The 22,507-nt window shown below is 44.7% G+C and overlaps 1 long non-coding RNA gene across 1 annotated transcript in view; it reads right to left on the reverse strand.

The window, feature by feature from the left end:
- Positions 1-327: 327 nt before the first annotated feature.
- The window catches only part of LOC135181110 (uncharacterized), a 94,214-nt gene continuing 72,034 nt past the window's right edge, over positions 328-22,507 (reverse strand). Inside the window, exons 2-3 of the long non-coding RNA XR_010304729.1 lie at positions 920-1,025; positions 328-792 (exon numbers count right to left, since the gene is read on the reverse strand). This is a non-coding gene — a long non-coding RNA (uncharacterized LOC135181110). The remainder of the gene's footprint in view (positions 793-919; positions 1,026-22,507) is intronic.

A 22,507-nucleotide genomic window follows, 5' to 3' on the forward strand; every position in this document is an offset into this window, starting at 1 on the left:
CAAGCACACAACCTACACCAGACAGGAAACTTGGGAAGCAGATAAATGGTCCCTTCCAACCCCTAACATCCTGTGATCCTAGGATGATTGGATAAAACAAGAAAGAACAATCTATGCTTGACAGAATATGCACAATCTTTTTCTCTGAATTCTTATTTTCTCTCTTTGGTAAGCACTTCACAAAATGGATTTTAAACTGATCAATGTTATTATTTCTTTCACTTCTTTTTTGGAAGTGTTAATATTTTGTTGTTGATTTGCAACATGAAAAAAACAAAACCAAAACAGCTTGTAAAGTATTTCAGATTGAGTTAAGAACTCTCAGCCTTACATAAACATGTGGTCTGTTGATCTAGGTTTAACAATTATGCTTAGGAAACAATTTAACAGCCACAAAACACAACCTTGTGTTACAGATTTCTGCTATAATTAGCTTCTAAATAAAAAGCTGCCTTATTTGCACATTAAAACAAATTATATTCTTTAACAAACTAAGGTATCAGAAATTGCAGGGGGAGAAATGTGGTCCAGTTTTTATCCTCACTATTAAGATTGAAAACTTTCTGATATTAAAGCTAACTGCAGGTTGCTTAAGTGGAAGAGTAGTTTGAGAAGGAATCTCTTGCACTGATAAGGTTTTGTATTATAAAATACATGTTTGACTGTTACTGGGAAACAGCAAATTTATACAAGTACATTTGAATTGGGATCAAGGGCTCCAAAAATCTGCTTTAGGGTGTGAAAGACAATCAGTTCTCCTTGGTGTTTCTTCCCCTCCTCTCTGAGAAAAGCCTGAAAGAAAACATCACACAGAGGAGGTATAAAAAAAGGAGTTAAACCTCTATATACTCCAAGATAATTGATTCCCATAAAAGAAGAGAGTCTTTAAAATGTAATAATGTAATAACTCAGTCCTTACATGTTCTTTGGGTTAGTCTTCAGCACCTTTTCTAAGTTACAGTGATGGATCTAATTTCCCAGGGTCAGCCCTAGTCCAATTGCATCCTCTGGAAGTGATGCATTCTCTGTAAGGCACAGACCCACAGATTGCATTTGGTTAGAAGGGACCCTCAAAGGTCCGTGGAAGATTTGCTACAAGTTAGAGATGCACAAATTACACTGGGTTGGAAGGGATCCTCAAAGGTCATCTTGTCCAACGCCTGTGCAGTCAGCAGGGACACTTCCAACTACAACAGGCTGCCCACAACCATATCCAGTCTGATCTTGAATGTCTCCAGTGATGAGGCCTCAGCAACATCCCTGGGCAGCCTGTTGCAGTATTTCACCATTCTCATTGTATGGAACTTCCTCCTAATGCCCAACTTAAATCTTTCCTGCTCCAAACCATTGCCCCTCACCCTATCACCACAAGGTCCTTCTGAAGAGTCTCTCTTCAGTCTTCCTGTAGGGTCCCCTTCAGATATAGAAATGCAGCTCTAAGAATGTTGAAATCAGGATGGAGAATTATATGCATAATATAGCTCTAAGGTCCACCACCTCCAGGTCCTTTTCTGCAATGCTGCTATTTCATCATTCCCCAGCCTGGATTAATATCAAGGGCTGCCCTAACCCTCGTGGAGGACCTTGCACTTTGCCTTATTGACCTTCATGAGATTCTCCTCTGCCCACCTCTCCAGCCTGTCCAGGTCACCCATCTCATCCTTCAGTCTTATCAACCACACCACTCAGTTTGGTATCATTTGTAAACTTGCTGTCCTCAGTCATCATCTCTAACAGCTCAGCCACCATGTCAGCTGGTGGTCTAATCACCTCAGACTGGATTCCATCAAGCTCAAAACTGTGTAAAAACCCATAGGTACACTCTGCAATTAGCCTACAGAAGTGATAGAAGCTTAAAAAAGAAAGAGTTGGACAAAATTGTTTATGAGGTAAATATTCCAAGGCATAATATGGTTTGGCTAAAATAAAAGTCGTGTCCAAAAATGTGCAGAAATATGGGGGGTGGGAAACAAAATCAAGGAGTTCTCAAAATACATAGTTCAGTGCCCAAAATGCATATGATAATTCAACTTTAATTATAGCAAAGAGTATAAAAAGAAAATCAGGACAGTAAGTACAGCAACCCACAGTGATGGGAAGACAAATTAAGTGTAGCAGGTTTGCCATGATTTAGCTTCCAAGATTTTCTGGGGGTTTGTAGGAAGATGTGACAAAAACAGAAGCAATTTTAAGAAGCTTTTTCTGTGAAAATTGTCATAGTTAGCAATTTTACCCTGAGAATGAATGATCTCCCTACAAAGGATACTTATTTTCACTCAGGTAAGTGTTGCTTTGTCTTCTTTAATTGACTAGAAAACCCTAGCACTGATTTGAGCGTGTCCACACCACACTGAGCCCCATCCACTCACCACAACATGTAGGAGCTTCGTGCCTTTATGAAACCCCATCTCACCTACTGCATGTGGCAGAACCTCAGCTCTAAGCTGAGTTCAAATCCTCCCTTTGTCTGTGAACTATGGCTTACATTGAGGAAAGCCAAAGAGCTGCGAATGCTTGTTTAAATATAGACTTGGGAGAACATTTGCACCAGTGTTCTCTCTGCAGTGTGGGAAAGCTGCCTCCAGTATTCATGCAGCACACCAAAAAAGTTAGCAGGGATGTTTTGTAGGAAAAAAAAAAATGAAACTAAAACCCACAACTCCTTTCTTTGTAATAAGTCTGTCCTGGGGCTATTGGTGACTGAGAAGCTGGACACCAGCCAATAATAGGCATTTGCTGTTCAGAAGACTAAGGAGATGTTCAAAAAAAGACCAGACAAGGCACTTAGTGCCATGGTCTAATTGATTGGACAGGGCTGGGTGCTAGGTTGGACTGGATGATCTTGGAGGTCTCTTCCAACCCAGCTGATTCTATGATTCTAATAGCATCCTGGGCTGCATCAAAAGCAGCATGGCCAGCAAATGGGGAGTTGTGCTAGTTTGAAGCTAGCTAGAATGTTTTGATGAGAAGAACTAGATTACAGGCTGTGAAAGGAAAACAATGGTGATGTCTACTTCCCTCCTAGGCTTACTGAGATGAATAAGAACAAGAATCAAAATACAGATAAGACACAACTTCTCCTGCAGGGGAGCTCCAAACTGCATCTCTCTAACTTTACCCTCCATTTCTCTGACTAATCCACTTTGCTTCCTAAACTCCCTGGCCAAACCTCCATTCTTCGTTGGGACTGGGGTAAAGTTGAGAGGGGTAGGGGGAAGATGAAGGGGCAGTTGAGAGCCCCATCTGGCTACAACCTCCCTTCAGGGAGCTGTAGACAGCAATGAGGTCAGCACTGAGCCCTCTCTTCTGCAGGCTGCACACCCCCAGCTCCCTCAGCCTCTCCTCACAGGGTTTGTGTTCCAGGCCCCTCACCAGCTTTGTTGCCCTTCTCTGGACACCTTCCAGCACCTCAGCATCTCTCTTGAATTGAGGAGCCCAGAACTGGACACAGCACTCAAGATGTGGCCTGACCAGTGCTGAGTCCAGGGGCAGAATAACCTCCCTTGTCCTACTGGCCACACTGTTCCTGATCCAGGCCAGGATGCCATTGGCACTGCTGCCCACCTGGGCACACTGCTGCCTCATCTTCAACTACTCTCTACCAGCACCCCCAGTTCCCTTTCTTTCTGGCTGCTCTCCAGCCACTCTGTCCCCAGCCTGCAGTGCTGCTTGAGATTGTTGTGGCCAAAGTGTAGAACCCTGCACTTGGCCTTGGTCAATCTCATCCCTTTGTCCTCTGCCTACCCATCCAGCCTAAGTCCCTCTGCAGGGCTCTCCTACCTTCCAGTAGATCAACATCTGCTCCTAGCTTGGTGTTATCTGCAAACTTATTGATGCTGGACTCAATCCCCTTGTGCAGATCATCAATAAAGATGTTGAACAGGACTGGGCCCAGCACTGATCCTTGGAGAACACCACTAGTGGCAGCTGCCACCTGGATGTGGCACCATTCACCACCACTCTGTGGGCTCTGCCATCCAGCCTGTTCTTGACCCAGCACAGAGTAATCTGGTGATCAGGTCCACAGAGTGATGCCTCTTCTCATGTCTTTAGTTAAGTAGAAATGTGAAGGCTGCATGAGGGTGTGTGGAAAAGCTGTGGTGTTAGCAAGGGTCTGGCATTGCTCCATTCCTGCTCTCCCATAGAAAGCAGTCCCTCTGTGCTGATGGACAGATTTAAAGGACCCATAGCAGAAAGCCATTCTGGGAGATTTTTTCCCAGAGACCTGAGGGATATGCCTTCTCCAAGTTTGCCTGGCACTTGCATGCCAGTACACCCTGGCTGAACTGCAAATGGAAACATATTGATGGAGTACACCAAGGGGAAAAGCCTGTAGCCGTGTTCTGACCTGGCTCACTCAGAACATAATCAGCCCAGAGTATGCCGAGCCCAACAAATCATCTCCAGAGTTAAAATGTCTAAGAAGGCATTATAGACATCACCAACAAATTAACAGACATAATCAGCCAGCTCATCAGCTGCTATAAATTGGCAGAAATCCACTGTAGCAACACAAGTTTTGTAAAGCTAATCTGAATTATGCTAGCTGAAAGACTCAGTTTATTTCCTTTTCTGCCACTGTGCACGTGGAATAACCTGGCTATCCTATGCCTTTTTAGCTTTATTTTTCCCCCACTTCTTATTTTTGTATGAATCTTGTCTTTATATACACAGATAGGCAAATAAATGAAAGGGTCAACTCTCCATTCCATCTGCTCTACAGTAAACCATTTGTTGCTCTTTAAATGACAGCTGCTTGGCCCAGGAACAAGTCTGGCTGCCACTGTGCAACACACACATGTGTGCTGCTGGCACAGCAGCAGAAATCCCCAGCTCCATGTTGCCCTGCAGCTCCTGGCCAGCCCATGCCCTGCCACCTTGCTCCTAGCAAGCAGGGCTGTGAGACATGCAGGAGGTGAGAGATTCAGGTATCAACGAAGAACTCCCCTGCAGAGGAAATATTTCCCCATGTTTATTACCCTTCCCCTCTGTTATTGGCAGCCAGGAAAGAAGGTCCTAGTCTAAAATTATAGGATCATAGCATCCAAAAGTCACCTAGTCCAACTGCCCTGCACTAAGCAGAGATGTTTTCCACTAGAGGAGGTTGCTCAGAGCACTGTCAGGTCTGAATCTGAGTATCTCTGAGGATGGGGCCTCAACTATCTCTGTGGAAAACCTGTCCCATGTGGTCCACTACCCTTGTAGTAAAGAACTTGTTTGTAATAGCCAATCTATAAATCCACTGTTCTCTGGTTTCAAACCATTGCCTCTCTTCCTGTCACTCCAGGCCTCAGTGAAAAGTCCCTCTGCAGCCTTCTTGTAGGTCCCTTTCAGGTACTGGAAGGGTCCTCTAAGGTCTCCCCAGAGCCTTCCCTTCTCCAGGCTGAACAGCCCCAACTCTTTTAGTCTATCTTTGTAGCTGAGGCGTTCCAGCCTTCTGATCACTTTTGTGGCTGTCCTCTGGACCCCTTCCATCAAGTCTGTGTCCTCTGTGTTGAGGGCTCCAGAGCTGGATGCAGCAGTGCAGGTGAGGTCTCACCAGAACAGAGCAAGTTGGCAGAATCACCTCACTCACTTTGCTTTTGACGCAGCCCAGGATGCGGCTGGCAAACCACGCTTGGGGTACGAAATGAGAAGAGCACAAAATCCACCTTAATATGTTTAGAACTAGTTCATAATTTCACATTTTGCAAACTCTAAAATCTCTGTGAAGCTGTAGTGATGGTGCCCACAATAGGGGGCTTATCAAATTTTTTGCATTAGGAGTTTGCTGCTAAGTTTTATTAATTAAAATGATCTGCTCTCAGCCTCTTGAATTAATAAACTCTGGCTGGCACTCACTGCAGCATTACAGGGCATGGTGGGTATGAAAATATAGTTGCTAGGATACCTTCATTATTTCCTCCCCATGTTATACTGGTCTATCATTAATGAAGAAACACTCAAGCTACTTCTCAGTAACTCTGTGCATGTTTTTAATGTGTGGCTTCCCTTATCTTCTGTGATGCTCCTCTCTGCATCCACCTTTAACCACCGTGTGGGAAAGAGACCAATCAGCCTCATCAATTTCAACAAGGCCAAGTGCAAGGTTCTACACCTGAGTCAGGGCAATCCCAAGCACAAATACAGGTTAGACAAAAAGTGGCTTGAGAGCAGTCTCCAGAAGGAGCACTTGAAGGTGTCAGCTGAGGAAAAACTCAACATGAGCTGGCAACGGTTGCTGGCAGCCCAGCAGGCAGCTGTGTGCTGGGCTGCATCCAAAGCAGTGAGAGCAGCAGGACAGGGAGAAGATTCTGCCCTTCTGCTCTGCTAAGATCCCACCTGGAACACTGCATTCAGTTCTGGTGCCCCCAGCATAAGAGGAGCTGCTGGAGCAGGTCCAGAGAAGGCAATGAAAATGATCTGAGGGAAGGATGAATAACCTCCCCTATGGGGACAGGCTATGAGAATTCAAGAGAGATGTTGAGATACTGGAAGAAGTCCAGAGAAGGGTGATAAAGCTGATGAGAGGCCTGGAAGCTGTGAAGAGAGGCTGAGGGAGCTGGGGGTGTGCAGCCTGGAGAAGAGAGGCTCAGGGCAGAGCTCATTGCTGTCTACAGCTACCTGAAGGGAGGCTGTAGCCAGGTGGGGTTGGTCTCTTCTCCCATGCAACCAGCAACAGAAAAAGGGGACACAGTCTCAAGTTGTGCCAGGGGAGGTCTAGTCTGGATGTTAGGAGGAAGTTGTTGTAAGAGAGAGTGATTGGCATTGGAATGGGCTGCCCAGGGAGGTGGAGTCATCATCCCTGGAGGTGTTGAAGCAAAGCCTGGATGAGGCACTTAGTGCCATGTTCTGGTTGACTGGATAGGGCTGGGTGCTAGGTTGGATTTTATGAGCTTGGAGATCTCTTCCAACTTGGTTGATTCTATGAATTGGGACGGTCCAGCCTGGAGAAGAGAAGGCTCTGGGGTGACCTTAAAGCAGTCTTCCAGTACCTGAAGGAGATCTACAAGAAAGCTGGTAAGGGACTGCTACACAAGGGCTTGACGTGATAGGTTGAAAGGGAATGGATTGAAGGTTGAGGAATGCAGATTTAGACCAGAGATTAGGAAGAAATTCTTTACAATGAGGTTGGTTAGACACTGGAACAGGTTGTCCAGAGAGGCTATGGTTACACCTTCCCTGGAAGTGTTCAGGGTCAGGATGAATGAGACCTTGAGTGTCCTGTTCTAGCAAAAAGTATCCCTGCCTGTGGCAGTGGGGATTGGAACTGGCTGATCTTTAAGGTCCCTTCCAACCTGAAGTGTTCCATAAATCAGTGAACCAACTTGCAAACTGCAGCAACGATTCAACTCTTCCACTTGTCCTTTTCTTTCCTTTGTTAAAATGAAGACGTAAAACCAGATGTCTTTACATCCTGTAGTTTTCCACTGAATAGACAGGGGCAATTTTACAAGTTTATGCTAGCCATTATCCATTAAAAACTTTTTATCACACAGGCCCAGCAGTATAATGCCTATTCAAAAATGTGATCCTGCAAAATCATGTATTTCTGGAGGCAGTTATCTAATAGAATACATGAGGTATTCTCATTAGATACAAGGAGGCAGCCAAAGCTCTGGAAATATTTAGTCCCAGAACTGAATTTGTTCGACAGTCTGATGCAATCTGATTAACTACAATGGAAACTCACCTTGGTTACATATGCTAAGCATTATCCTCTGCAGGAACAGAGCCTGTGCAGCACAAACCTCCTGACACTTTAAGTCTACATGGAAATTAAGTAGGAAGCAGGCATTATAGAGACCTTCTGGTGTACTGAATTTCACAAGGAAAACAGAGTGCATGCCCTTCACAGAGTAGAACTGGAATATATTCTGGGCAGCCAGCAGTTAGTGAACAGAGAGGCATAAAGGATTAACAAAACACATACCTGCATTTCCAGTTACTAGTTCTTTTTAAACTTGACCAATACATAATGTGATGATCAAGTGAACAGACAGAGCAGCTACTGCCATTTTCAGACAGATCACCACATCTAAACATCTGATCTATAAATAGTCTGCTCACAGTATTGCAGCACATGCTGACCACACAGATGTGATCTTGAAAAGCAAGTACCAGAGACTGTACACAGCTGTTTTCACTTGCTTAAAGCCTGTGTGGTCTTTCCTTGAGGACAAAGAAATATGTTCAACTTTTGGGGAAAGAAAAAAAAAAAAAAAAGGGAAAAAAACACTCAACACAAAAAAATCCCAAACCTAAACCCCACAAAACCCCAAACCAACAACTGCTACCACATGGACTAATGGATTTTTATATATTAAACAGGTTAATCTCGTCCTGAAAATGATCAGTGGTTCAATAAGCAAATAAAGGCTCTCAAAGAAACAAGAGAAGCAGTTTGAATAAAACATTAAAAAAAATTCCCAAAGCACTCCAGAAATTCCACAAGTTATTAATAATTTGAAAAGATGATGTGTCGTGTGTTGAACACAACAGCATGCATGAGCAGACAGAAGGAACAGCAATGACTGCCCAAGAGACACTTACTACATATCCAGGAGTCAGAGTTTTCAGGGTGCTTTGTGTTAAGCAGCATCGAGTAGCCCTCGCTTTTACTCTAACCCTGGGGAGCTGAGGCACAGAGCCTGCAGAAGATACCCAGTGTGTTGCACAAGATGCTCAGTGTGATAGTTTGAGCCTAGTTAGAATGTTTTGGTGAGAATTAGATGACAGGCTGTGAAAGGGAAACAATGGTGATGTCTACTTTACTCATAGGCTTGCTGAGATGTATAAGAACAACAATCCAAAATAGATAACACAGAGTCACTTTCTGGGCTGCATTTCTCTCTCTAACCTAACCTGCCATCTTTGTGACTAATCTACCTGCTTCCTAACCCCCCATGCCAACCCTCCAATCTTCCTTAGGCACAAGGCAACATCTGGAGTAAGATAGAGAGGGGTGGGAGAAGGTGGAAGGGTGGTTGTGAGCACCTCCTGGGGAGGCAGGGAACACCCAAACCACCACACTCAGCATTACAGCTCTGGGAACTGTGGTCCAAACTTTGGGTGATGCCCATCTCTTTCTGGGAACTTTCAGAAAAACAGTTTCACTTTGCCCATGCTTTAATACCTTTCTGTATCCATGCCACTGTTGGCTGCTGAGTTAAAACCTGATCAAATGAGCTCCATAAGCTCCTCTATACTCAGGACTCCAGCTGCAGCATCCTCAGATTGGTGGTGTGCAGTCATCTACTCTCTTCTGCCAATTACTTCCAGCCCATCAGCTTAGTGTGTCACCAGCTACCCCTCACCAACCTCTCAACCTGTGTATGAACAGGTCTGCTACACACCAGGAAGGCAAACTGGGCATTCTAACATAGGTGATCTTGCTCCTAAAACGTGGCAAAGGAAAGACTCTGAGCAGTCCCAACCCAATGCTCTGCTCCTTTACACGACTGCACAGACCTGTCCTTTGCTGCACGCTGTATCAGCTTGTTTACTCACATTATATGGACATGTAACAACACTGGGGAAGACAAAATCATGCTCTGGTGTACATGATCAAAAACTTTATCTGCCAGAAATTGCTATCTCTGTCTCCTCAAAGACAAAGTCATGAGCAAAACATGTAAGTGATCCACTGAAGGCACCGATTACAGCTCCTGCAGTGTAAATGAGCTGCATACACACTATGCTTTCTTCATGATATTCCACTTCCCACACAGTTCTGTATGTGCTCTTTATTCTATTTGTATCAGGACATTGCCTTTCATTTCATGCTCTCCACCCTCTTGTTATAATCAACTCTTCTGCCCTTTGTTTTTGTCATGCCCATTCTTCTTTCATTAGGCCTTAATTACAGCCTGTGTCTATAGCTTTCTGCCTTTGGCTGTTTACAGAATCGGTTTTCTGCCTCTCTCTCATGCACACTGTTCACTCCTATTCCTCTTTAGATCTCAGCTTCTATACAGTCATCACCTTTTGAAAGTGCAAAGCAGGACAATTAGTCACTGTAACAAGTTTTCCAAGGCTGAAAGGTCATATTACAACTCTTAAACTTCAGTGGTTTAGATATTTTGATATGCAATGTGAAAAATGTCTTTGATCTTTTTATTGCCTTGGCAAACTTTTTATGGGGCAATCCATTTGCCTAGTCCATTAGGGAACCTAATAAAGTATTCCCTGCACAAAAAATACTGCACTTCACCAGTTACTTGTACCTCTTTACTCTGGAAAATTTACACATCCATGCAAAGTTCTACAGTACTTTCTGAATACAAATTATTTTAACCTCAAAGCCCAGCACTGCAGAAAATTAGTTGCTACCTTATTTTCTCGGTGCTTTTAATCCATGGTATCAAGCATCACATTTGAGAAGTCATGCCTCCCACTTATGAAAAATGGAGTTTTAGACCTGATAAGTGTGAAGCTGCTGAACAAGTTAGCTGCTTATGCCTGAAGGCAACCAGCTCCAAGGTACCTCTGGTCAGCTGTTACCCCATTTGTATGTCCAGTTAGCCCTGCAAAGGTGTCTGCAATTCACACACACCCCATTCTGAAAGACCAGACTTCAGAGGTGAATAAAATGGCTGCAACTGGAATCACCAGCTTGGACTCCTCGTTGCCAGACTCAAATACATGAAAGTGTAGCTATGTCCATTATATCAATAGTATCATTTACACTCACATCCAAAATTATCTGCTTTTGAATTACAGACATCAGAAAGGAAACTGCTGTCAGTTTCAAATCTCTGGACTCTCTTGCTGACAGCCTCTTTGAACTAGCTCAGGTACTTCTCTTTGTGCTGCTTCAGTGACCTGAAGCAATTGAAAAGGCAGTTTCACTGCTCAGGGAAGGTTCCTGTCCCAGGCTGAGGGGCATCTTCTCACAGCCAATGTACAAAGCACAGATGTGGGTGGTAATTAGATAATGTCTCACTGGAGTGTAGGAAAAGTTAGATTCACTTATTAGATGCTCCTTGGAGATAAGCAGGGCTTCTAGAACTGAAAGCTTCAGGATGGGGACAACATGGTGGAAAATGTTTCTTCTGTCACTACTGTGAACCAAGGGAAGATAGGGATAGGGTCTAGTACTAGCAGAAGAATGTCTGGACTTCAGCCCCTTCAGGAATTACCACAGCCCCAGACAGCCAGGCTCACTCTTGGTGGCAGCACCCGTGATGGCTTTAGAAAAGGAGTTAGGAAGGTCACCACTGTTTTACTGCCTCGGCAATCATTTACTCTAAGGCAGTTGTCTACTGTTTCTTTGGCAAGCTTGGTGTGAGCAGAAGGCTGATACAGCCTCAGACGACCATCTGCTGACACCTTTAGAAGCCAGTTCATACTGGAGAAGCATCCACAGATTAAGGCATTTGTGACGTGACATAAAGCTACCACTGTCCTTCTTGTGTCTCAAGGATTGTTTGTCCCAGCCCAAGAATCTAAATTTCCTTTGCCATTCTCAGCCACTGAGTCAACTGCATACTTCTGTCCCTTCCCTTCCTGTCCCTCACTTTTGCTCTACCATTGTGCTATCACTCCATTACAGGTCTATTTTCCTCTCCACAAATTTGCTTTCCTGATGGGCCTCTGTGTCACCTTCTTGCCTCTGGCCACCGTACCTCAGTGCCCTGTGAGCTCGTTCATCCACTCTCCATCTGCTTCATGAGATTTCATCCCTCCCAGGTGGTGAGTGCTGAGCATACGGCAGGCTTTGCTTGCTTGGCTTTTCTGCCTACTTTTAGACTTGTGTCTCCCTGGCTGCCTTCCCTCTTGATGAAATCTTTTTCCCTTTCCTGAGGTCCCCTTTTCCATCTCCTTTCATCTTCTCCATGAAAGCTCAGTGTCAAAAAGACCTTCTCCTTAACCCACCTCTGTGCTAGAAGCAACTGATGCATTGTCATTAACTTAGTTCACATGATATACTCCCCACCTCTTTCCTCCTTCCCCTGCTACTGCAGCATTTCACCTGCATTACAAAGATGTGTTGGCCGCAAGAAGAAACAATGACATCAGCAGTCATTTAACTGGTCGGGTGAGAGGGTGAAGTACAATGATCTCAACTAATTTTAGGAGGCAGGCATCCTATGGCAACCATGATAAGCTCAGAGGATCACAGCAATTCATAGAATCAACCAGGTTGGAAGAGACCTCCAAGATCATCCAGTCCAACCTATAATTCAGCGCTAGTGACTTAGACACATGTGAGGTTTTTATTCCTAATGCTGCCAGCGTCATAAACCTTTCCAAACACAAATTTAGTTAGCAAATGGAAGGAAATAACAGCCTAAAAAGTTTACACCTAAGCAATGTACCAAACAGGTATAGCAGCATCAGTGACCTAACTGTGCTATTGAAACCATGATGCTGCCGTGGTCCTGGAGAAGCTAAACAATTCCCCAGCAACAGTCAGCAGCAGCAGCATGCAAGTCCTGCTATTGTCCTGCAGTACACATAGTCATCCCGATAGGCATCATGTAAAATCATCTTTATGAAGCCAGCAGAGGATTTGAAAAGCCTAGAACCACAGGAGATAGATCTAAAAGTACAGGGTGAAATCTTGCAAAACTGCAGCTACTACATAAACACCATTTTTAAGGCCTTTGAAACTACTCTCTGTATTCCACTGACAAGATAGGAATGAACTCCCTCTTTTAGTGCTTAAATTCAACTTCTCTGGAGGCAGAAAACGAAGCTCAGATTTAATTCAAGAGAATCACTCTATCACAATTGAGAGAATGTATACTAGATTCATCTCCACTCCTTTTCAGTGACAATATCCATGGAATGATTGTCCTTAACACAGATAATGACAGCAACAAGGAGGAGCTGACAGATCCGTGTTGGAGGATCACATTTCAGTCAAAATAGAATTTTCATTATAGTTTTTGTTGGTTCATCACCCCAAACGTGCATCTGTGTAATACAGGGAGTCATGGTGAGGGTAAATGCTCCATCACTCAACTGGAGCATTATTTCCTAGTACCAGAACTCAGAGACTTGCAGGTCAGCCCAAGTAAGCACTAATAAAAACATAGGGAACCTGGTGGACAGAAGGATCATAGAATCAACCAGATGGGAAGAGATCTCCAAGATCATCCAGTCCAACCTAGAACCCAGCCCTCTCCAATCAACCAGACCATGGCACTAAGTGCCTCAGCCAGGCTTTGCTTCAACACCTCCAGGGACGGTGACTCCACCACCTCCCTGGGCAGCCCATTCCAATGCCAATCACTCTCTCTGCCAACAACTTTCTCCTGACATCCTAGACATCCCCTGGCACAACTTGAGACTGTGTCCCCTTGTTCTGTTGCTGCTTGCCTGGCAGAAGAGACCAACCCCACCTGGCTACAGCTTCTCTTCAGGTAGTTGTAGAGAGCAATGAGGTCTGCCCTGAGCCTCCTCTTCTCCAGGCTGCACACCCCCAGCTCCCTCAGCCTCTACTCACAGGGCTGTGCTCCAGCCCCTCACCAGCTTCGTTGCCCTTCTCTGGACATGTTCCAGTATCTCAACATCTCTCTAGAACTGAGGAGCCCCGGATGACCACGAGCCAGTAACATGCCCTTGCAGGCAAGGAGCAGTGGATTAGAGGGGGACTCTGCTAAGTCCTCATTATTGCATCTCTTCATATTTCTTGAAGCATTGCTCAGTCTTGATCCTGAAGGTGATTTTTTTGCACACCATTTTAGTGCAGATTCCCTGTACATAAAGAATTGAGGTACCTGGATTTAAAGAGAGAATATCTTTACAGGTCTATGCCACTCTCTTCCCATTTGTTTTGAGCCTCTTGCTGAAATAAAGGTATCCTTTATATCATCCACGAGACATGCCACTGCATCATCTGCCCCTTTATATGACCCCCCCTGACACTCGTTCACTTCATGAGAACAACTTTTGCAGGGCAAAAATGAATCTCAGTCTCACTCTCATAAAGATGCAGCACATCCTGGGACATGGTGTGTATGTATTTATTGACACAGTAATCATGGCAAGCCACATTCTCTTTCTGTGTATTTAATGGAGACATTATTATTCTGCCCCCTTTGCCTCATTATAATAAAATCCTACCTTGGATTTAATAACTAAAATAAATCTCCTTGAGTCAGGCCAAGAGCTAAGTTAGTATTCTTCCTAAGGACCATCTTTGCTATACAATGGAGAGATGACACTCTACATCAGCCAACATATGATAACCTATCTTTAATTTCTCTCTGCTCTGGTGCTATTATCTCTCCTCTGCCACAGCTGCATACTGCTATTGTCAGTGGTAAAGACAAGACATCTCTAATTAGAGGGCAGGATAAATTGCTTTTATCTACTTCTAACATGCTTTTACATGGCACCTGGTACACAAGTCTTAGCTAGGCAACGATAATTTGAAAAGCAAATCACTGCTTGGAGAAATATGATACACTTTAAAAAGAAAATTAAATGTATAGAATAGCAGAATCAACATATTGGAGATTGCTGAGCTTTAAAGCTGTCAGAAGTCTTGTATTCTTATGTTTTATATTGAGTTAAAATAAGCAATCACAGTCTATATACCCAGCAGTTTCTCTCCCTCTGTCTTTCTGGATGATCCAAAGAGCAAGCTGTGATTTTGGAACTATACATGCAACATAGGAAAGACACCCTTGCCATGAAGCAACTCTGTCTTCTCTGATGGGGAGTCCAACTGAACAGTTTTGAAACATGCTCTACAGGATCAGCATTGACTCATGCAGACTTATCCCTGGAAGAAACCCATCCTGTACAGTGCAAGTCCATATCACTGTTTTATACCATGCTTAAGAAAAAAATGAAGTAAAAATTCCTCAGGCAGGCAGAGAGAAACATTTCTTTTGGGAGGAGTAAAAATATTAATGAATGATTCACCTGTTCTAATGACTCACCTGTAGAGGAAAACAACAAATTAGCTACTAAGATCCAAAAAAGCACTGATCTTCAGCTTGCAGCATCCAGGAAACAGCAGTCAAACCTTTCAGCTGTCCATTACCTCTCTGAGTTCAGTTCACATCGCTGGCAGTGCATGACTGCAATACTAAAACCACGCTGTTTGATCCCTTTGCCCATCATCAGAAGGTATCAAGTGCTCTGCCATGAAAGGCATCACTACAGAGACAGATACGCTTTAGAATGCGCTGTCAGTTGGCTTCATCTTCACTTGCAGAGTCAGGCAGAACTCATACTTCTAACACATCCTCCAGGCTTTTGATTACACTTCCTTACAAATCTGTTGAACTTGTCTGATTGTTAGGAGCTTTCTGAGATGTATAACTTCATAGATCCAAATGGTGACTGGGCCAAATTATTTTATTTGCTATTTACTGCAACTTTGCAGTTTGGAGAGTCTATAGAAACATCCAAGAGTGACAGCTTGTGGAGAAAAGCTCAGTGGAGCTTCTGCTGTTAGTTTAATGAAAGGGAAATCTCTTTGCCTCCAGACTACAGTTTCTGGCCCAATTTTCTCCTGTGGTGGTATGCACGTTACTAAATGCACTCACACAGCTCCTGTCTGCAGAGTGCACCAGTTGCTGCCCCTAAGAATTCCAAATACAGTGCTGCTGAAAAACGGTTGAGGAAATATCCCAAGCTGGAACAGTGCTTTGATCACTTTGGGTGAGTTTCCACCCAATGATAAAGCTACAAACAATCTTATTTTCCCTAGCTTATTTACATGAAATGTCCTGCTAAGAGAAGCCCCCAGCCCTCTGTCCTCTCTAATGTATAGCTAGGTAGCCTTTTTTTCACCCCAGATGGGGTCAGAAAAACAGAAGCAAAACCAGCTACACCAGGGCATGCTATGTGTTTCTCAAAGCTTCCATAAGTTGTATGTGTGCATGTAGAGTTGTTGACCAGAGCAGCAGGGCTGCATCAAGATGGGTGATGGTGCTGTATCCAGTTCTGGTGCCCCCAGCATAAGAGGGACATGGAACTGCTGAAGAAGGTGTCCAGAGAAGGGTCACAAAGATGATGAGAGAACGGACGCACCACTCCTCTGAAGACAAGCTGAGAGAGCTGAAGCTGCTCAGCCTGGAGAGGAGAAGGCTCCAGTGAGACCTTAGAGCAGCCTGCCAGTATCTGAAGAGGGCCGACAAGAAAGCTGAGAAAGGACATTTTACAGGGATTTGTAGAGACAGGATGAGTGGCAATGGCTTAAAGCTTGAGGAAGGCAAATTTAGACTGGAGATGAGGGTGGTGAGTCACTGGAACAGGTCACCCAGAGAGGCTGTGGCTGCTCCCTCCCTGGAGTTGTTCAAGGCCAGGGTGGATGAGGCCTTTGAGTGACTTGTTCTAGTGGAAGGTGTCCCTGCCTATGGCAGGAAGGTTAGATCTAGACTATCTCATTTAAGGTCACATCCAACCCAAACCATTCTGAGTCTATGAAAAAGCAGCACCATAGCAGTGGCGATCTAAGGCAGTAAGGAAAGATTTGCAGGGAGACTGAGTCTCTGTTGATACTCTTGCTGATACTTTGCAAAGAGAGACAAGCTTTGGAAAGCAAACCTTCCCTATTTTTGAAGGCAAAAGAAAGAAACTTCAAGAACAGGTTGAGAAAAATTGCTACAGTGATATCCCATGTTAGTATAGGAGGTAAGAAATGCCTGACCAGAGTATCTGAGCAAATACAGATTCACAGGTTGCAGTGGGTTGGAGGACACCCTCACCTGCAGTAAGCAGGGGGTTAGACTGCTGATCAGTTTATGCTGATCACAACTATCTAGTCTAGGGGACAAGATGCTGATAAGAGTGTTTGATGACTCAGACACAAGCCACAAAACCGCAAAAGTGAAATTGCAGTTTAATTATCTGTCTCTAATACAAACAAAATACTTTCCAAACCAGTTGAAGACTAATTTTGTTTACAAAGTCAAGCACCTGAAAGTTTCAGAATGCAGCTTTCTGGAAGGAAGTTTAGCAAGCCAGTCTCCAGTAACCCCACCACAAACCATTTTTGCCTAGCATCCTGATTTCACTTGGGGCACAAAGTAGACCATGCTCAGTTAATGAACAGTTATGCATTCTTCTTTCTCCTGTCCCATTTGCAGCCCCCTGATGCACACTAGTCAAACAGCCTTCTGAAATCAGAATGATTAATGATTCTCTAGTGCTCATCACAATGTTACCCAAATCTTGTTTAATCACATTTATCTTCATAACAACCCTGTGAAATGATGGAGTGGCTACTCTTTCTGTCTCAATGGGGGACACAAGGCACAGACAGTAACCCCAAATGTGTCTGCTGATGCTCAGCACCCAATCTGAGACCTATAAAACCTCTCTCTTTTTTTTTTTTATTAGTTACCATTATCTTGCTCTCTGTGCATTCAAAATGAAACTATCTTTGATTATCACATGGAAAAATGAGAAAAGGCAAATTAGTGCATGTGCTAGTTTGAAGCAAGCTAGAATGTTTTGGTAACAGAACTAGATAACGGGCAGTGAAATGAAAAACAATTGTGTCTACTTCTCTCACAGTCACGCTGAGAACTCTGGGAAGAAGAAGAAAACATTCTCCATTTTGTCTCTCACTCTTGCTTTTGCCTTAGACCTGGTCACATCTCATTAACCCTGCTCCTACTAACCTTGCTCCCTAACCTCTTGGCTGCACCTCTTTTCTTCCTGAGAACTGGGGTAAGGTTGAGAGGGGCCGGGGGGAGGTTGTGGGGTGGTTTGAGAGCCCCTCCTGGGGACTCAGGTTTCTGGGAGGGGAGTTGTGCTTTTGTATTGTTTGTCCTTTGTATATTTCTGTATATAATTGTATATAACTGTATATATTGTAAATAGCTGCTTGTAAATTCTGCTAGCTGTAAATAAATTGCTTCATCTATATTCCCAGGGTCCGTCTGAGTTAGCTGGGGCAAATACAAAGTGTGGGAGGGGCGGGGTAACCCCCAAACCATCACATTTTTCTTATTGGCGCCCAACGTGGGGCTAGATATTTTGGAGTGAGTGGAAATTAGCTCTGGGAATTAAGATGAAGCTAATCAAGCAGCTATTGTACTTGGTGGGGATTGCTGTGTGGCCTGTTTTCTGGTTTTTTGTGTACAATTGGATCAAAGATCAAATTGGTTATTTCTTGCTTCATGTAGTTTTTAAGAAGGCTAAAGCTAAGGTTTCAAACATGTTCTGGAGCTGGGGTGATTTCATTCTTGGTTATGCTGGTTTTAGTGTCACTGAGAATATTACTAGTGATATTACAAGAGTTTTTGTCAATAATGTGACGATCAGTCAAAATGCTGCTTTATCTACTGCTCTCATGAGGGTCATCCAGCCCCAAACTGAAATGCCAAGTCCATGCAAGGATTTTTACAGAAAAGAGATTGTCACGGGTTTGGTCTGCAGTAATCTGGCTCTTATGATTTTAATATTCATATTAATTTTGGCATTATTGGTGAAAAATTCAAAACCAGCTTCTGTAAGAGCTAGGAAAAATTCTGTGTCTCAGAAGCAGTCTCTTTCACAGCAAAACAAGGGAACGCAGTTATCGGCTTCCCCCTTGCCAGCCTCTCCACCCTCCTCTATAGGTTCTGGGAACACAGCCAGTGTTCCCACCACTAACGTAAACAATGATAAGGATAACCAAAACAAGCCGCAGAGTTTAGCAGGAGCCTCAGGAGCACAGGCAAGTACCCAAAATCAGAATGTTCCTAGCAACAATCAAAACACCTCAGGGTTGGCAGGCATCCCAGGAGGACAGGCAAACAATCCCACTAATGCTGGTAACGCTAGCCCAGTCAGTCCAAATCCTAATGATACCAGCTCAGCCAATTCGAACCCCCAGCCAGCAGACCAGAACCAAAATCCTCCTGTTAAAAGCAAGGCAGATTTGAACTCACAAGCTCCAAGTCAGACCCCTAAGGATTCAAACCCTCCAAGTCAGACTCCTAAAGATTCAAATCCTCCAGCAGACACATCCAAGTCTGTTGCTGCTCAGGCCCTTCTGGCACCTGCTAAGGCAAAAGCTAAGACAAAGAGTGGTTCGCAGGAGGATGTAAGACAGGGGACCTCTGGTGATCAGCAGCAAGAAGAGGAGGAGGAGATAGTTAGTCTGCGAGACCTTGTAGATGTGCTGAGACAACAATACTCAAGTGAGAGGAGTGCTGTGAGGTTAGCTGCCAGGAGAGAGGATGGTTCCAATGAGTTTAGAAATGCTATGAGGAAGATTGTGTTAGGCCCGGCACCACCAGAACAACAGGAAGAGGAGGAGGAAGATGACATCCAAGGCTCCAAGGATCCACTCAGAGAGGTCAGGGAAGTTAGGAAGGAATACACAAGGGAATCAGGTGAGCCAATCTTAAGCTGGCTAGTGAGATGCCGTGGCACTGGTGCTAATGCTCTGCAGGTAGGAGACAAGTCTGCCAAGCAGCTGGGACCACTCACTAAGGAGAGTGGAGTGGACAAACACCTAGCAAGTCCTCTTGGTAGGGTTAGCTTGTGGACACGCCTTCTGTTGGCTGTGGCTATGAGATATCCTTCCCGAGATGATTTGCCATGGGCTGCCAAGAAGTGGAACACCGTTGAGCAGGGAATTAAGCTTCTTAAGGAGTTTGCTGTGAAGGAAGTGCTTTATGGAGATCATGGCACTCATGAGCCTGATGATATTCCTTTGGGAACAGGTCTCATGAAGAAGCTTATTAAGCTTGCTCCTTCATCCTATGCTAACATCTTGGCCAGCAAGTTCCTAGCAAGGAGTGATAATGGAAGATCTTTCACTGTTGGTGAATTCACTGACCAGCTCAGGCAGATTGAGGACAGCTTGTCACATTCTGGTATAATCTGTGCCATAAAGACTATGACTACAGAGCTTAAAGATGGTTTTCAGGAGAGCATGAAAGAACTGAAGGAGGACCTTAAAACCTCAATTTCCAATCTGGTAAAGGATACCGTTCCTGCATCATCTGAATGGGTGCATGTTTCTGCAGTCAGGAACAGACGCCCACCTCCTGCAAGGCAATTCCAGCCTAGGAGGAGACAAATTCCACCCAGACAGCAGCAATCACGTGCGTCACTGTGGATACTTCTGCGTGACACATACGGTGAGAACATGAACAAATGGGATGGTAAACCTACTTCAGCTCTTTCAAAGAGGGTCAGGGATCTGCAGAGTGGCAGAAACAGAGGCAGCAATGCCAGGAAAGTAGCTGTCACTTCTTCAGCTCCCGAGAGCAACTGCAATTGTTCCAACAGTTGCAGTTCCTCTCACAATAACACCAATCACTGTGTACACCCTACATGCCATGTTCAGCATTAGGGGTGCCCTGCCTCCAGCCAGGAGGAGGAAAGGGATAGTGGAGAGAACCGAATCTATTGGAATGTATTCATTAGGTGGCCTGGCAGTTCAAGAGTTCAGAAATACAGGGCTTTAGTTGACACAGGTGCTCAGTGTACTTTATTGCCATCTAATTGTAAAGGGACAGAGTCCATATCTATCTTTGGAATCACTGGTGGATCTCAAGAGTTAACTAAGGTACAGGCTGAGATCAGTTTAACTGGTAAAGAGTGGAAGACACATACTATTGTAACTGGTCCTGATGCGCCTTGCATTTTGGGAATTGACTTTTTGAGACAAGGTTGTTTCAAAGATCCTAAGGGTCATAAATGGGCTTTTGGAATAGCATCTGTAGAGATTGAGGATGATAAATTGAAATTGTCTGTTAGACCTGAACTTTCTGATGAATCTGCAGTTGTGGGACATCATGACATAGAGGACCTGGAAGTGCCAATTGCAACTCAAACTGTTCATCATAGGCAGTACAGAACTAACCGTGACTCTTTGTTGCCCATTCATCAGCTGATTCGTCAATTGGAGAGTCAGGCTGTCATCGAGAAAGCTCATTCACCTTTCAACAGTCCCATCTGGCCTGTGCGCAAACCTACGGGCGACTGGAGACTGACAGTTGACTTTCGTGCCCTCAACGAGGTGACGCCACCCATGAGTGCAGCTGTGCCGGACATGCTGGAACTCCAGTACGAGCTGGAATCGAAGGAGGCTAAATGGTATGCAACCATAGACATTGCTAATGCTTTCTTCTCTATTCCCATAGCAAAGGAGTGCAGGCCTCAGTTTGCATTCACCTGGAGAGGAATCCAGTACCAGTTCAATCGTTTGCCTCAGGGGTGGAAACACAGCTCAACCATCTGTCACTCAGTCATCCACAATGCACTGGAGAAAGGTAAAGCTCCAGAGCACATCCAGTACATCGACGACATCATTGTGTGGGGCCAAACTGCTGAGGAAGTCTTCGAGAAAGGTAACAAAATCATTGACATTCTGTTGCAAGCAGGTTTTGCCATTAAGAGAGACAAGGTCAAAGGACCTGCCAAAGAAATTCAGTTTCTGGGAGTGCGGTGGCAGGATGGTCGCCGTTACATTCCTCAGGATGTGATCAACAAAGTCTCTACCATGGCTGTTCCCACCAGTAAGAAGGACACACTTTCTTTCCTTGGTGTGGTGGGATTTTGGAGGCTACACATTCCTGGTTTCAGTCAGATTGTCAAACCTCTGCATGATGTGACTCGTAAGAGAAACAATTTCGAGTGGGGACCTGAACAACAAGCAGCCTTTGATCAGATCAAACGAGAAGTAGTCCATGCAGTGGGCTTGGGTCCTGTGAGATCTGGTCCGGACATTAAAAACATTCTGTACACGGCTGCCAGTGACAATGGTCCAACTTGGAGTCTCTGGCAGAGAGCTCCACATGAGACACGTGGTCGCCCACTTGGTTTCTGGGGACGTTGTTACAGAGGTTCAGAGACAAATTACACTGCAACTGAGAAAGAGATTCTAGCAGCCTATGAGGGAGTGAAAGCAGCTTCTGAAGTGATTGGAACTGAGTCACAATTGCTTTTAGCTCCTAGACTGCCAGTTCTTAACTGGATGTTCAAGGGCAAGGGTTCATCACCACATCATGCCACAGATGCAACCTGGTCTAAATGGATGGCTTTGATAACCCAACGAGCACGAATGGGTAATCTTGACCGACCTGGTCTAGTGGAGGTGATCACCAACTGGCCGGAAGGCACAGACTGTCCCAAACCTCCAGAGGAGAAAATAACTCGTGCTGAGGAAGCTCCTCCCTATGGTGATCTCTCTGATCAGGAAAAGAACTATGCTTTGTTCACAGACGGTTCCTGTCGTCTTGTTGGGAACAAGCGAATATGGAAGTCAGCGGTTTGGAGTCCAACCAGGAGAGTTACCGAAACGAAAGATGGCGAAGGAGAATCCAGTCAGTTCACTGAGGTAAAAGCTGTTCAACTTGCTCTTGATGTGGCTGAACGTGAGAATTGGCCTATCCTTTACCTCTACACCGACTCGTGGATGGTAGCCAATGCTCTATGGGGTTGGCTGAAGGACTGGAAGAAGAATGGTTGGCAGAGGAAAGGAAAGCCTATTTGGTGTGCCGATCTATGGCAGGACATTGATGCACGGCTGGAGAGAACTCCAGTGAAGGTGCGGCACGTAGATGCACACATGCCTAAGAGCAGAGCCACTGAGGAACATCAACACAACCAGAAGGCA

The sequence above is a fragment of the Pogoniulus pusillus genome, chromosome 14 (assembly GCF_015220805.1).
Source record: "Pogoniulus pusillus isolate bPogPus1 chromosome 14, bPogPus1.pri, whole genome shotgun sequence".
Lineage (NCBI taxonomy): Eukaryota > Metazoa > Chordata > Aves > Piciformes > Lybiidae > Pogoniulus > Pogoniulus pusillus.